The sequence below is a fragment of the Micropterus salmoides genome, unplaced genomic scaffold (genome assembly GCF_014851395.1).
Source record: "Micropterus salmoides isolate LMB-PRFRI ecotype aquatic unplaced genomic scaffold, ASM1485139v1 Ms_hic_scaffold_14, whole genome shotgun sequence".
Lineage (NCBI taxonomy): Eukaryota > Metazoa > Chordata > Actinopteri > Centrarchiformes > Centrarchidae > Micropterus > Micropterus salmoides.
In genome coordinates, this window is record NW_024040485.1 from 32,194,104 (window position 1) to 32,208,931 (window position 14,828).

Genomic DNA, 14,828 nt, shown 5'->3' on the forward strand with positions numbered 1-14,828 from the left:
AGTAGGTATTGGTCCATGTTTGTGGGTTTCCTGTAAACTGTTGTGGACATCTTCTCGTGTGAACTTGATGTTACTGTCCACAGAGTCGATGTGTTCTGTGAAGGTTTGCACTTCCTGGGTTTTAATTTTGACACGTGTCATCCACATACCTGTACCAGTGGCTCGGTGCTGTTCCTCTGAAGGAGGTCAGGGCTTTGTTCTCCACCTTCCATGTAGATGTTAGCCACAATAGATGATACTGGTGAGCCCATGGCACAGCCATACAGTACAGAATACAAAATTGTTATGTAGTATAATATCATTAAAATGTAGTATAATAGAATTATTGGAGCATAATATTAGTATGTAGTGTGTATTTGGGAGTACTGTTGCTCTCTAGTGGCTACAACAACACACTGCTTCACTTATGAGGCCTTTTACTGCTGCTGCTGCTTCAGCTCCTGTTACCAAGCCCTTCCTGAAATACCTCAACAACGATTGGATGGATTGTGATGAAATGTGTTTCTGTTTCCGGCTCTGACAAAGAAGCCTTTAGTCATGTTTGTATGAGGACTTGTTGGCTCTCATCAACACCAAGTGTAAACTGTAAAGTTCACCTTTGATGGCTAAAATCCCCATAAATAAAGTCCATGGACGTGACCTCCAGGTGGGTCGTCATTGTTGGTCTCTGGGCTCAGTTCAACTCTGTGTGGGTGGAGGGCTCAGTGGAAAAAAGGCTTCCAAACAACAAGAGAAAAGACAAACAGCTACAGAGAGGGAGAGGAGTTGATGAGTGTGTACAGCAGCAGATATGAATCTGTTCTCAGTGGTTATTAGGACTCATAAAAAAAACTGTTGACAGCCAATCAGCACTTCCTTTCCTGCAGCACTGTGGGTTTCTGCTCTGCAGCCTCCTCACCGCTAGCTGCACTTTTTCACATTAATAACACAATGACAGTTACAACCGTCAAATCATTCCAGGAAGTTCAGTTTGATTTCAGCGCTCAGTGCTCACTGTCTCAGTTTTGATCTGTTATTAATCTGTGAGAGAAACAGCTCAAATCCTGAACTCAGAGCTGAGAAGCTGAAATAAAAGGAGATATGTTCAACCACCTGCAGTCTGCTCTGATCCCACTTTATGACCTCACACTGATTCTAACAGGCAGTCAGACAGCAGAGTGTTCACATGGGAATAATAACTAAACAAAGTTTCAAAACGGCAGCAGGCAAAATAAAAAGTTAAGCAGCATTTTCTTGGTTTAGAAGAAATAAAAACAGCCATCATGTTGCCGATATTCAGACTTCAGCCCGACTGATGAGAGCTAGTTACAACCAGAGTCAAATGACTTGTAGCTGTCAACATATAGGCTGTTTCGGTTCTGATTATTTGCCATGAAGGCAAACTGAAAACAGTACAAACAATGATGTTTACAAAACACAGACGCTGGGATTTTTTTTAGTTTATTGAGAAAGTTAAACTGAAATAATTTGCCAAACCTGCCACACTCTGCATAATGTATTAAAAAGAGACACAAGAACAGAAAAATACTGAAAACAAAAAAATCTAGCAGACAGCTAATGATTCAGCTTCATTTTCTATTTTTATATAAGTCACAAATGGAAATAATCTAGATCATCAAAATAACAAATACACAGAACTTACACTCAGCAAATATGTATGTGTATATATTTTTAGGATTACTACATCTAACCTGTGCACATCATAACTTACATTTGTAATTTCTGCAGAAAGTGACCAATGAGTTAAATTGATGAGATCTGATGGTGAGAAAAGGCGAGCAGAAAACAGTCAGTCAGCATGTGTGCAGCCGGTGGACGGTCCCTTGTTTCTGAGGATTCACAGCAGAGGGAGTCCACAGCAGTACACCAGACTCTTCACTATCAGCACTGTGTACAGCAGCCAGAGCAGCTTCACCCTGCACTGAGACTGGAAGGACACTGATGGTGGAATTGATGGTGGAGGTGAAACCTCTGAAACAGAAAAGGAGTCAGAAAGAAATGTCAGTCCTCTGCTCCTCTGCTCTCTTTGACAGCGTCTCCACATGAAGCTGAATCTCTGCTGAACACAGTCACCAAGCCTTCATTACCTTGTTCTGTTTGGGCCTTCACTCCCCCCCCCTCGTGCTGGACGTAGCAGCGGTATTTATACGTGTAGCGAGCGTCCCGATCAATCGCTCTGATGGCGGCGGTGCGTCCCGACTCTCTGAGCTCCAGCTGCTCCTCCTCAGCAGGTGCCTGCTCCTCCGTCAGACTGTTCTCCTTTCGTCTTTTCCAGGAGAAGCGGACCACAGGAGGAAACATGTTTGAGGCCACACACAGCAGGGAGCTCTTCCCCTCATGGTGGGCTCTGGATGCTGCTGGGTACACGCTCACCACGGGCTTCACTACCGGCTTTTCTGAAGTTTGACAGCAGCAACAAGCAGCACAGACACACATTCACACAGTCAACAGCAGCTTCCAGCACTGCATTCAGTCTGATCCTGGAAACTACATGGACTCTGATCACTGAGCTCCTCATCAATACAGCACACAGTTCACTACATGGACTGGATTCACCTTCATATCACACACGTCATGTATATAATAATAATAATAATATGTTATATGAGGAAAGAAAAGAATTTTACTTATTTAGCAGTTCTACATATGCTGGATTCTTATAATATAATTATGAAATATCCCCTTTAAAAACTTAATGTTTTATATATTAGGGTTAATAAACACATTTTAATAAGGTATTTTTATGTTCACATTAAATTAGTTATACTTTTACATTTACTTAGACATTATATATCTATACTTTATTTTAACGGCAAAAAAATCTAATTGTTGCATCAGTAATTTCATAAAGTTTTAAAATTAAAAAAATTCTATATAAAACACAATTTACATATATGTTCAGATACATGATCGAAAGTCTGATGAAACAACAATACTGTAATATAAGTACATTTTAATGTAACATAATATCAAACATTACATAAGAATCAAAACTACTGTTTACATGTTAGGGTAAAAATACATATTGCACCAAATTACATATTTACTTCACATAAAATAATTTCAAGTCAAGTCACGTACATTATTTATAATTTCTGAACTTTAACCACTCAACAACTAATCAATACGTCAATAATGTCTTTGTTTAATATGTTAAATGTGAATAAAGACAGCTTTATAATATTAAATAAGATTCACTATTGACTGATTACTTTTTAATATAATGTAATAATGTGATGTTAAAATTATAAAGAACCTGATACATCATTTTTACTACCATATACTTTTGAAAACATGTTTTATAATTTAAATTATAAAGCATCACAAACTATTTGTATTTATATTAAAAGTATAAAATGCAAATATATTTGTGTGAGCGACTTTGTATCACTCTATTTCACATATATAAATACATAAATTATAGTTATTGCAATATTATCAGTATCTGACTGTCGTGATGTAAATTTTATCATTTAAAATGAATAAATTATCCTGTACAACATATTTATAGTAAAATGTCTTTTCAAAAACAATAGACTGCGCTGACTCACTGAGAGGATCAAATACTGTATATTTACAACTTTGTCAATATCTTACTTTTTCCATATGAATCAGTTTTGCTGGTGCAGAAATAAAGAATAACTTCAGTTGTGCAGTGAGATTTAAACATCTTTTCAGCAATTATGAACCTTTTTATGTAACAATAGCTGCACGGCTGCAAGAACTCTACTAATTAAGAACAAACTAATATTTGAAGCCTGAAACAGCAGAAACTCATTAAAACACATTTTAACTTGTTCAATAAAACAACTGAAGGAAAATGTTTATTCTTACCTGTTACATACAGTTTAGTTCCAGAGCCAAAGAGTAGATATCTCCCACAGTGAAACAGAGTAATACAAAAACCTGTCAGCTGCTGAATGTGTCAGCTGAGGTGAACGAGTCCAGATGATGAACCAGGATCATATTTCAGCTGCATGATGTGTTTCTCTAATGTTCATATCAACATGACTGTCTCTTCTTTTATTGTCTTTTTAGACACACTGGCAGTGTTGCTCTGTGCATGCTGATGTCTGCTGGTCCAGATGGACTGGACCTGGACCAAAGGATGGATGGATTGACATTGTTGTTCAGACATTCTTGGTCCCCAGAGGATTCACTTCATTAATTCACTTGATTCTGACTCTTCAGAAGAAGATGCAGATGTCCAGGCCCAGACTTCCTCTTCTGTGCTCTTGTCATTGTTTACAGTCCGATAAGCAATCTGAGAGCCCATCAGCTGTCATCTGATATAAAAGCTAATCTGAAGTTAAATATTCATCAGATGATAGCCGATGGTTTCTGCCTTATTTGCTCTCCACACGGACTGTTGACCTGCATGCAACCAAAACCAGCTCAGATTTGATTGGTCAATACTATTCGGACTACAAACAGAAACCAGAACACATTCATATGCAGATATCTGTTTACAGAGATTATTTCTGATCTGTATCAAGACTTTAAGGATAGACGGTGCTGTATGCTGTACAGATTGTAAAGCCTTTGTTAGCCGGTGTTAGCATCAACTGCCAACACCGAATCTGAAGGAGAACATCTGTGGTCCCTTTTATGTTTCTTTCCCCCCAGTGCCTGTAGGTTTCTCTATTAGGTCTTCTTTCACCTACAACTGATCTATCTGATGTTTAGACTCCAATGCTTGTCATATTGGAATCTCTCACTATCCATGAGTGGTTCTCTGATCTGTGGAGCCAGTGAGTTCTTGTAAATATTCTTGTAAGATTCCCAGAGAACACTGATATCTGCCAGCCTGACGCCTGAGCTACTGTCTCTAACTAATCAGTCTAAGTACATGTGAGAAACACCTAAAGCTAGAATGTCAGAAAACACTTATGGGGTCAGCTAAATTACTCTAAGCTAGAGCTGTCTTACTTTTCCCTGTCACATCAACAAAGCCCCTTAAGAAATATTCTCCACACGTGGCTATGCATAGGCTACAGCGTACCTAAGGAGGAGATTCGACAAAAAACTATACACTGAGCTTTGTGAGGGAAATGAGGAACAGGTGAGCAGGTGGGCGGGGAGGTCAGGTGATGGGAATGGTGGGAAAGATGTTAGCTCAGTGCGGGGGAGAGTGGCTGGATGTGGGAGTCAGGTGACTGAGACAGATGGAAACATCTGAGGACACCTGGTGGACAGGTGGAGAAATGGTAATGAGAGGTGGGAATGTGTCTGAAAGGAAGGACAGAGAGGCAGAATGGAGAAACACAGAGTCAGACACTGTGACCCCCCTCCAGTTAATCTGTTCATGTTTGTGTTATTAAGATATTAAGATACACTTTGGTGTGGGTTTGAGTAAGAAGCACTCGTGTTTTGCTCTGAAGTGTTGGCTGTAATTTTTGCCAGCTTGCTGTGTACCGAGCATTTATTCTGTGGAAATAGTGCAGGATAAAACTTTAGCTCTATTTAGTTTTACCCTTATATTAACTTAGATTTATTTTTATGTTCATAATATTTTTATTTAACTTCACAGACATCTTAATATTAAAAACATTTGTATTGTTTTTAGATCATTTTTTTGCACTGAATGTTTTTTGGTATAAAGTTGACTTTGCACTACCTCGTTCCCCTTCGAGGGAACTCGAACTGCGTCGGTGACGACACTATGGGAACGCCTCTGGGCGTGGCAGGGCTGAAACCATGAGTGAAACTACTCCGATCCTATTGGCGTTGCTAGAACGGTAGCGTGTGACGGCGTAACTGGAGGCGTATATAAGCACGCCGGCACACCGGACACATTAGCTTTATTCTATTCGGCAACCACGAGAGGAAATTTCTTACCTGGAAGGAAGTCTGGCAGAGGAGATGGCTGGTGAGCAGTTCAGGCAGTGTGTTTCCCATGCCCGCGTCAACATCACGGCTGGGGACACTCGTGCCCTGTGTGCGTCTTGTCTGGGGATGCCGCACGCCCAGGCAGCTCTCGAGGGGGCCGCTTGCGGCCATTGCGAGGCCCTGCCCCTGAGGGCGCTGAGGTCCCGTGCGGCTCTTTTCTCCGAAGACGGCCGGATGCGCTCTCCCCGTGGCTCGGGCCCGCCGGTCGCTGAGTCGGCGCGGCGGCTTCGGTCACGGGGCTCCCAGCGTGACGTCTCCGAGTGCATCGGGACTGCCGAGGCTTTTTCCCGTTCCTCGTCTGCTCGTCTGACAGAGAAGCTACAAAAAGAAATTTAACTCAGTGACACTGACGTTCCTTTTGGTGAAGCTGAAGTTGTTGGTGGGGAAAAAAACAAACTTTGATGCGATGCTTGTGCACCGGAGGAAAGGGGTCACCAGAGCTCCACCGCCTTCACAACCAATCTGCAGAAAGGGGCCTCCCTCCTGATCAGTGACGATGATGAAGGGGGACATGCCGACGCCCTGGATGACCCAGGTGTGATGATTAGGTGTAATTCCACATTGTACCAAACGGTGTCAGTAGTGGTTTGTGGGAACAAGGGATTGATGTTTTAGGTACAGGGAGGCAGCAGAGGAAGTTGTTGTTGACTGGCTAGCACGAGGAATAAAGAAACCCATAGAGTTTGCACAAGAGTGGTCACAGTTTATTTTCATGAAGAATAATGAACAAAACATGGTACCAGGAGTAAAACCAGAACGAGGTGCACTGTGAACAGCGACATGGATTCGTTAAAGCCACCGGAGACTTTGAAACTAACGGGGAATGTCGACAGCAATTGGCGCACCTTCAAGCAGCAATTTCAGCTGTAAATCATGGGTCTAGAGACGAAGTCTGATGCAAGGAAGGTAGCGTTACTGCTAACAATAGCAGGCCCTCAAGCCATAGAAGTGTGTAATACCTTCGTATACGACAGTGAAGATGACAAAGACAAACTTGATAAAGTGCTGGAAAAGTTTGATGCCCGCTGCTCTCCAAAAAAGAACGAGACATACGAGAGATATGTTTTTCGTTCCCGGGTGCAGCAGCAGCGTGAACCCTTTGATAGCTTTCTGACCGACTTGAAGCTCAAAGCACAGTCATGCAACTTTGCTACACTGAAGGACTCCATGCTCCGAGACCAGGTCGTGTTTGGTGTGGAGGAAAGGCTACTGCGGGAAACGGAGCTGACGCTGGAAGGGGCCCTCAAGATCTGCCAGGCAAGTGAGCTCTCGCAAATGCATGTGAGGACATTCAGCGAGTTAGCGGCGAGCGCAGTGAGTGTGGGTGATGGCGCCGCTGTAAGCGTTGTCTCAGGTGAGGGACGGAGACGCCTTGCGCAGCAGACAGACGATCGAACATTCAAACCCAAACAGTGGCCTGCCTTTGGTAAGCTATGCTCTAATTGCCAGGGCAAGAACCACTTTGCCAAGCAGTGCTTCTCGAAAAGAAACGAGGGGAAGACAGTAAACTCTGTAAGCATGATGGAGGATTCTGATCTGTGTGACACATTTTTTGTTGGCATGGTCAACTGTGAAAATGAACCAAAAAACAAACTAAATGCTGTCAGAGAGGATAAATGGAGAGCACCACTGCAGATAAATGGGACTGCATCGCTTAAGGATTGTGTATTCAAAGAGCCTTGGTGAACCTTTCTAGCCGTAAAGGTGTCACTGAAGACATTCAAGAGGACAGGAAAAGGGGCTATCTGACCCCTTCTCCCTCCCGCAGGTCACCTCCGGCCTCAACCTGACTCTTTTCTCTCCACAGAACGGCTGAGCCATAAACCAGCATTTCGTTCTCTGATCGCCGATGTGATAAGCCAGGAGTGCAAAGAAAAGAGACCATGACCAGAGACCCCTGTTTCTCGAACCAAGCAAGGTTCCATTATTACTGTGTTTGTTCTGTTTAAATAATAACCTTGCTAAGTGAGCAGCGGCGTTTGCCTCTGAGTTTAGTAAGTAATGACCCTGTTGTTATCCTTTAGTGATGTTTGAAGACTAGCAGACCCATAAGAAAGTAATCTTGAACTAGTTTTCTAACCTCTTTCTGTTTTGTCTTAATTCATCCCTGTTACTCCCCAGTAATCACTGTCTGTTCAGTTCTACTAAAATATCCATTGATACGCTCGTGTGTATCACCAGCCTCTCAGTTAAAGTGGAGTGTCTACTCTTTTCTCGTGTGACCCGAGCGCCACCAAGGGGACAGGAAAGGTATAACACGCAAGTGTTTAAAACTCGGCTTACACTGACAGGATTGCTAAGCAGGCCTACCTACCACCATGTAACTGCATAAACGAAATTTTGCTGCCACGCTTACATCTAGATTGTCTCTTGAGTTAAAACCAGTAACCAGCAAGTTTACTGAGGACAGGTAATTAAGCTTTGTTACGTTTTATTATAACCTTTTTCCATAGTGTTTAGCCTTGTTTTAATTGTCTTTATCCGAATGTTTAGAACTAAGTATTTTTCCAAGATATTGTGGAGAGAGAGATTAAAGGGAAATACGCGCAACGTATCCCAAAAGAAAGTTAACACCTTTGGGGTGACTTCCCCTGAGACCCACTCCCAAATTGACGTCACCACTACCTAATGAAGTCAAATAAAAGGGCCTTGTTGTCTTCTGGCTCACCTCTTCTCTAAAAAACTCTCTTGAAACTAAACCTATACGCTCTCTTAACTTCCTTTACTTTTTGAAATTCCGATCTTTTTCCGTTTCGTACTTAAATTTTCTTCAGACGAGCTGAGAAAGCTACGACCCTGAATCCCAATTTTCTTAGCGGGAGATTTGATTTTTGATTTTTTGTTTGGAGCTGCCTGTTTAATCTCAGCAACATTAAACAGCCGATATTCCCGAGGCCTCGCGAACCTACGGCGAATGTGTGAGTTTATTTGATTTTGTTGTTGCAACCTGATCCGGTAGTTTTTGAACAACTTTGGACCAGAGACTCAGAAGCCTTCATTTATGGCCTTGAATAAATGAAACCACAGCTCTGACGACAGAACCCTGAGTGGGCTCCGCTATAGCGACACCAAACGAACTGAGATCAGAGTAAAAGCCTTGGCTGACGGCCCGTTGCTGCAAGCGCTTCCCACAAAGGAACTCGAAAAAGCCACTGGGGTCGGGCCAGAACCGACTCCACGAGCCGACCGGCAGTCGAGCCTCGCTACGGGACCTGCGGCAACGGTAGGGCAAAACAAACCACCCTCTGTGACTCGTTGGTGTTCTCTAGTGGCTCCATCCACAGTTAATAAACCCTTAGATTAGTCAAACTAAATCTGCAACCTAATTTTGGTCATTCGTTCCCTCATACTCGTAGAATTCTCTCCCTATACAATATAAACTGAAATCCAATCGAGCTTTACGTCGGCCACCCTGTTCATTACCTCCTGGGTGTCATATTGACTGTTGTCCCTGTAATAATACCACTATTGTACTCTCTTTAGTTAGTTAATCAATTCACCTTGAGCACAGTGATGTTGTGTGTGTGTTATTAAGAATCTAGAGTCCCTGTATAGAACTCACCCTCAGATTTGAGATTGACTGATTGACTAGAGTTTACGATTTCAGAATAACGGAACCAGTAACAACTAATGAATTACCGGAAATTTGTGTAATTCTCAGGCTTTACTCAAGGACCTAAAGCTTTGGGCGGACAAGCAAATCTTTAGGTGGTGCTCCTAGTTTCAAGTCATAAATTAATATTCCCGGAAATATTAATTTTCATAACTGGATTAAAATTATACGTAGCCATGAGATGAGAAGAGATGTTTTGTACCACATTCCAAACCACCCCTCACCCATTGGTGCTAAGTAAGTGTCCTTATCTGATCATGCAGAGACCCCCTGTTTCTGCACCTCTCCAAAAAACACACAAATCAGGTCGAGTTTAATAAATGATAAACCAACATATAAACTTCTACCTATAAAATACATCCGAGATCAATATAAGAAAACACAATACTAGTGGTTCCCCTGAGTAATACACAAATCATGCTATCATAATCTCTCAGCATGAACGGCAAAAGCTCAGAGAAACCCCGACAACTGCACCTGTATTGGCATTCTACGACCGGCGAAGAGGATCAAAGTGTCGACAGACGCCTCAAAGAACGGGATTGGTGCAGTACTTTTACGAGCTGAAGGTGAGCACTGGAAACCAGTAGCCTATGCATCCAGATCCATGACAGAGACTGAGTGTAGATACGCTCAAATAGAAAAAGAATGCCTGGGACTTGTGTTTGGCCTGGAGCGGTTCCACAGCTACATTTATGACCTACCATCTTTCACGGTGGAAACAGACCATCGCCCGCTAGTCGCCATGGTCAAAAAGAATCTGAGCGAGATGTCGCCAAGGATTCAGCGTTTGATGATGAAAAAGCAGAGATATGACTTTGAGCTGATCTCCACCTGATAATTGCAGATTTGCAGAGGACGTTCAAGATCACGTGAACATGGTGTCTTCTGCACTTCCTGTGTCAGATGAAAAGTCCAGACAAATAGCTCATGAAACTTCAAAAGATACGGAGCTGCAGTGAGTCATTGAGAACATGAAAAATGGATGGCCTGTGGGATCCTGTCCACAGTTCTACCACATCATTGTTATTCCAGAAAAGATGAGACAGGACATACTACAAGGGATCCATGAAGGTCATCTCGGTGTCGAGAAATGCAAAAGACGGGCGAGAGACACAGTTTTCTGGCCTGGAATAAACAAGGACATTGAGAAACTAATAAGCAGATGTGACACGTCAAAAACACAGGAACAAGCAAACCAAAGAGCCTGTGGTGGTAACTGCAGGACCAACAGCGCCATGGCACACGGTTGGAATGCTAAATAAATAAATAGGGAAGTAGTGCAATGAATGTCTCAAATGTAGTGGAGTAAAACTTTTCTGTAAAAATCTACTCAATTAATAGAGTAAATGTAACTCTTTACTACCCACCTCTGTTTTCTTCTCTCCCCACCACATGTTAGAAACACAACGCAGAGTCCAAGGGGGACGCCTTGCTAATCCTGGACTTTGACTCCTTAAACCTGGCTCGGTCCCCGCTCCTAAACGCCTCCTCCTCTTCCAACCTCAGCTGTCTGAGTTTGGCTGTGAACCAGGGTTTGTCATTGTTCTAACTCACCCTGATGCGTGTTGGTACACAGCTGTCCTCACAGAAGCTGATGTAGGACTCACAGCATCAGGAAACTCATCCAGACTGTCGGTAGCAGTCCTGAATACATCCCAGTCAGTGCAGTCCAAACACGCCTGAAGGTCCTCTACAGCTTCACTGGTCCACTGCTTAGATGTCCTCACAGGTTTACAGAGCTTTAATATCTGTCTGTGTGCAGGAATCAGGTGGACCACGACGTGGTCAGAGTGACCCAGAGCAGCGCGGCGGACGAGGTGATAGACACTGCTGACTGTGGGGTAGCAGTGATCCAGAATGTTCTGGTCTCATTTAACAAACTGACTGTATTTGGGGAGTTCATGGCTGAGGTTTCCTTCCTTAAAGTCACCAAGAACAATAAAAAGGGAGTCCAGGTTAGTCGCTCTACTCGCAGTATCTGCTCGGCCAGCGTGCGCTGTGCGTCGTGCACGTTGGCCTGCGGTGGAATATAAACACCGAGCAGAAAGTAGAAAGCAAACTCGCAGGGAGAGTAAAACGGTTTACAGTGTGTCAGTAAATATTCCAGATAAAGTTTTCAGCGAGTTGATCAAAAATCAAGCCGTTAACTTTGAAGATGCTGAAGTGTTGGTGTAGAGAAACTGTTGTCCTGATGGTGGCGCTAGAGGAAAGGTCAGGAGGTCACCATAAATGTTAGGATTCATCCTCTGGGAAGCAGAAACATCCACAGGACATTTATGGAAACCTGGCAACAGAACCAGCGTCCTAATAAGCCGCTGCTAGAAGGGCAACATCCTGACCTGACATGTGTCCAAGATTTGGCTTTTAAAATGGAAGAAAGTGAAATGATCTGCTGAAATCTACTGAAAGCTGTTAAACAACAAGTGCTGCTGGAAGGGTTTTCATTCAGAGCAGATTAGTATTGTGAGGGAGGAATGGACTTTATTCCAGCAGCAGAACAAAGAGGACGACTTTAATCTGCATCTGGAACATCTGGCTGGAAACTTTATCTATTATATATCATTTACTTTAAGGATTACTTCATAAAGTGAATCAGGATTATATTTTATTTAATTTCCTCTTTATCTTGTTTGCTCATTGTGCTTCTGTGCTGCTAGTTTGTCCTCACTGTGTGGAACAACAAGAAACCTGCTGGAATATCTGATCAAATAGAAATCAATAGAATATTAAAGAAATCCCTCAGCTCAGTATGTTTGTGACTCTGGCTGAGATGGAGGTGAAATATGTGAACCTGGGCTGTGGTTTACTGCTCTCTTCCTGTCACAAACACTGTTTGACATCTCAAGGTTTTTGTTCAGGCTGCACGGATCATTTCTCACTGTGGGCAACACTCTTCCAACAGGCACAGCAGTAGGTGGCTGAATGAGAGATGTTAACGTTTTTGAGCTGCAACTCACAGCTGTTCTGATTATTCACAGCTGAGAAATCATCTTTCTGTGTGTGATTGTAACCTGAATATACATAACCATCCCATCTCCGAATAGCAAGAATCCTTGTGAATGTTTCTGTGTCTTTCTTCTGGAACCAGAATACATAATCACTGCTACACTGGTTAGTTTCTCGACAGCTGAAGGAAACAGTTTCATCGACTCTCCTGGTCCATGTTAAATCCTGAATCAGGTCTGCTGCCATGGCAACCAGCGCTGTAGAGACACAGACAGATAGATGAAGGTCAGTGTGACAGTGTTTGTTCCAGGTGGAGTTTGCTGGCTCCTGATTGGCTGGAAACACTCACCTGAACACAGACAGCACAGAGCAGCAGCTGGGAGGAAAAGCATTGTGTGCAGTGGTGTTTCCTCTGGTGAACCTGGGGAGAAGTGGCGCTCTGATGCAGCTGAGGCCAAACAAGGACGAGCTATGAGATCAGACGAGGGCCGCGTGGTTTCTAACGGGTCCTCAGACCTCCCATCAGCCCCTGCGGCGGACAGATAAGGCTGCTGCTGCTGATTGACAGCTCAGCTGAAGCTGCTGTGTGGTTTTCTGCTGAGTCGGAGCTCATTCTGCTTTATTACAGTTCATCTCCTCTATTGAACTATTTCAAATCACTACAGCTACATTAGAAAGAAGGAAAACTACAAACTCGGCTGATTCTAACAGTGAAAATCATCAGTTCGAGGCAGGAACATGTAGTTGTGTCTCTCTAGTATAAAAAGTGGAACCAGCTTCTTGTTTTCATTGTGTGGTTCGTCACACTGAGACCTTCATTCTCCAAAATCCTGTTTGTGTTCAATCTTCAAATGTCTGTTGTTGAAAAAGAAGATGAAGGTTACTGTCAGCCAGCAGATTCATTTCTTACTGACACTATTTATCTTTCTGTTCTTCTCATTATTTTAACGTTGTTTCTAAATGCTTCTTGTTTCCCAGACTTCTCTGTTTCTCTGAACTGATTCACTGAGAAGTTTCTTCGTCTTGATTTGAATCTGACAGCAGATAAAAAATCTGGCTCACGATGATGCAGAAATACAAACAAACATTCCTGTTAGCACAAACACATTCAGGTTGGTGCTGAATTTAGTAACACAGACTGTTATCTGTTGTTTAACAGCTGGGATGAAAATACAAAAGTACAAACTGTGACTTTAACCCTTAAACGTCCCCTCACATTTCATCATTTCATTTCTACGACACATGAAACCTTTTCCACACACAGCATCACATCTTTATTTAGCGTTCTGTTGTTCAGTCTCTTCATTAAAGATACATGATGTTTCACTTTGTTATTCTTAATAGAAAGTAAAATGTTTCCCTCTGAATTGTAGTGGAGTAGAAATATAAAGTAGCAGAAAGTGGTAAAGTACCTCTAATGTGTACTTCAGTCCAGTACTTGAGTAAATGTCCACGGTTACTTTGAACCGCTGTCTGTATGTGTGCAATATCAAATGTCACTAGATCACTAAACTTAAACAGCAAAGATGAAGTGGAGGAAATAATCAGCAGGTTGATCCAGAATGAAAAGAATCATCAGCTGCAGTCTGATACTAAACAGTTCAGAATGAGCTGCAGCTCAACAACTACAGCAGCAACATCCTGCTGCACATTAATGAGGAGGAAGAAGAATCTGAGGAGAGAATATATAATAGTACAACAGACACAGTTAATCTTGTTATTAATGGCAAACACAAGTTTTCCTGCTGTCACGTGTCAAAATGTCTCCATAAAAAAGTTCTGCATGCTGTCAGGATTATAACTGTCACACTGCTGCCCTCTAGTGTCTGCAACAACACACTGCATCTCCACCTGATACTACTACTACTGCTATTAATACTAATACTGCTGCGACTACTGTACTGCTGTTACTGTGTAGAACAAATCCTTCACACTGCTGCCCTCTAGTGTCTGCAACAACACACTGCGTCTCCACCTCATACTACTACTACTGCTATTAATACTAATACTGCTGCGACTACTGTACTGCTGTTACTGTGTAGAACAAATCCTTCACACTGCTGCCCTCTAGTGTCTGCAACAACACACTGCGTCTCCACCTGATACTACTACTACTACTGCTATTAATACTAATACTGCTGCGACTACTGTACTGCTGTTACTGTGTAGAACAAATCCTTCACACTGCTGCCCTCTAGTGTCTGCAACAACACACTGCGTCTCCACCTGATACTAATACTACCAATAAGAAACACACTATACAGAACAAGGAATACGCAAGAAGTGAAAGACAGACAACCTCTTAAATACACAGGTGAGGGAGAATTACTCACACACAGACAATCAGAGACAAAGAACACAGGAAGCAAACCACCTA

At 42.6% G+C, this 14,828-nt stretch overlaps 1 pseudogene; it reads right to left on the reverse strand.

Annotated features, from left to right (window-relative positions):
- Positions 1 to 1,424: 1,424 nt before the first annotated feature.
- LOC119902723 lies at positions 1,425 to 13,317 on the reverse strand (annotated as a pseudogene).
- Between the last annotated feature and the right edge of the window lie 1,511 nt (positions 13,318 to 14,828).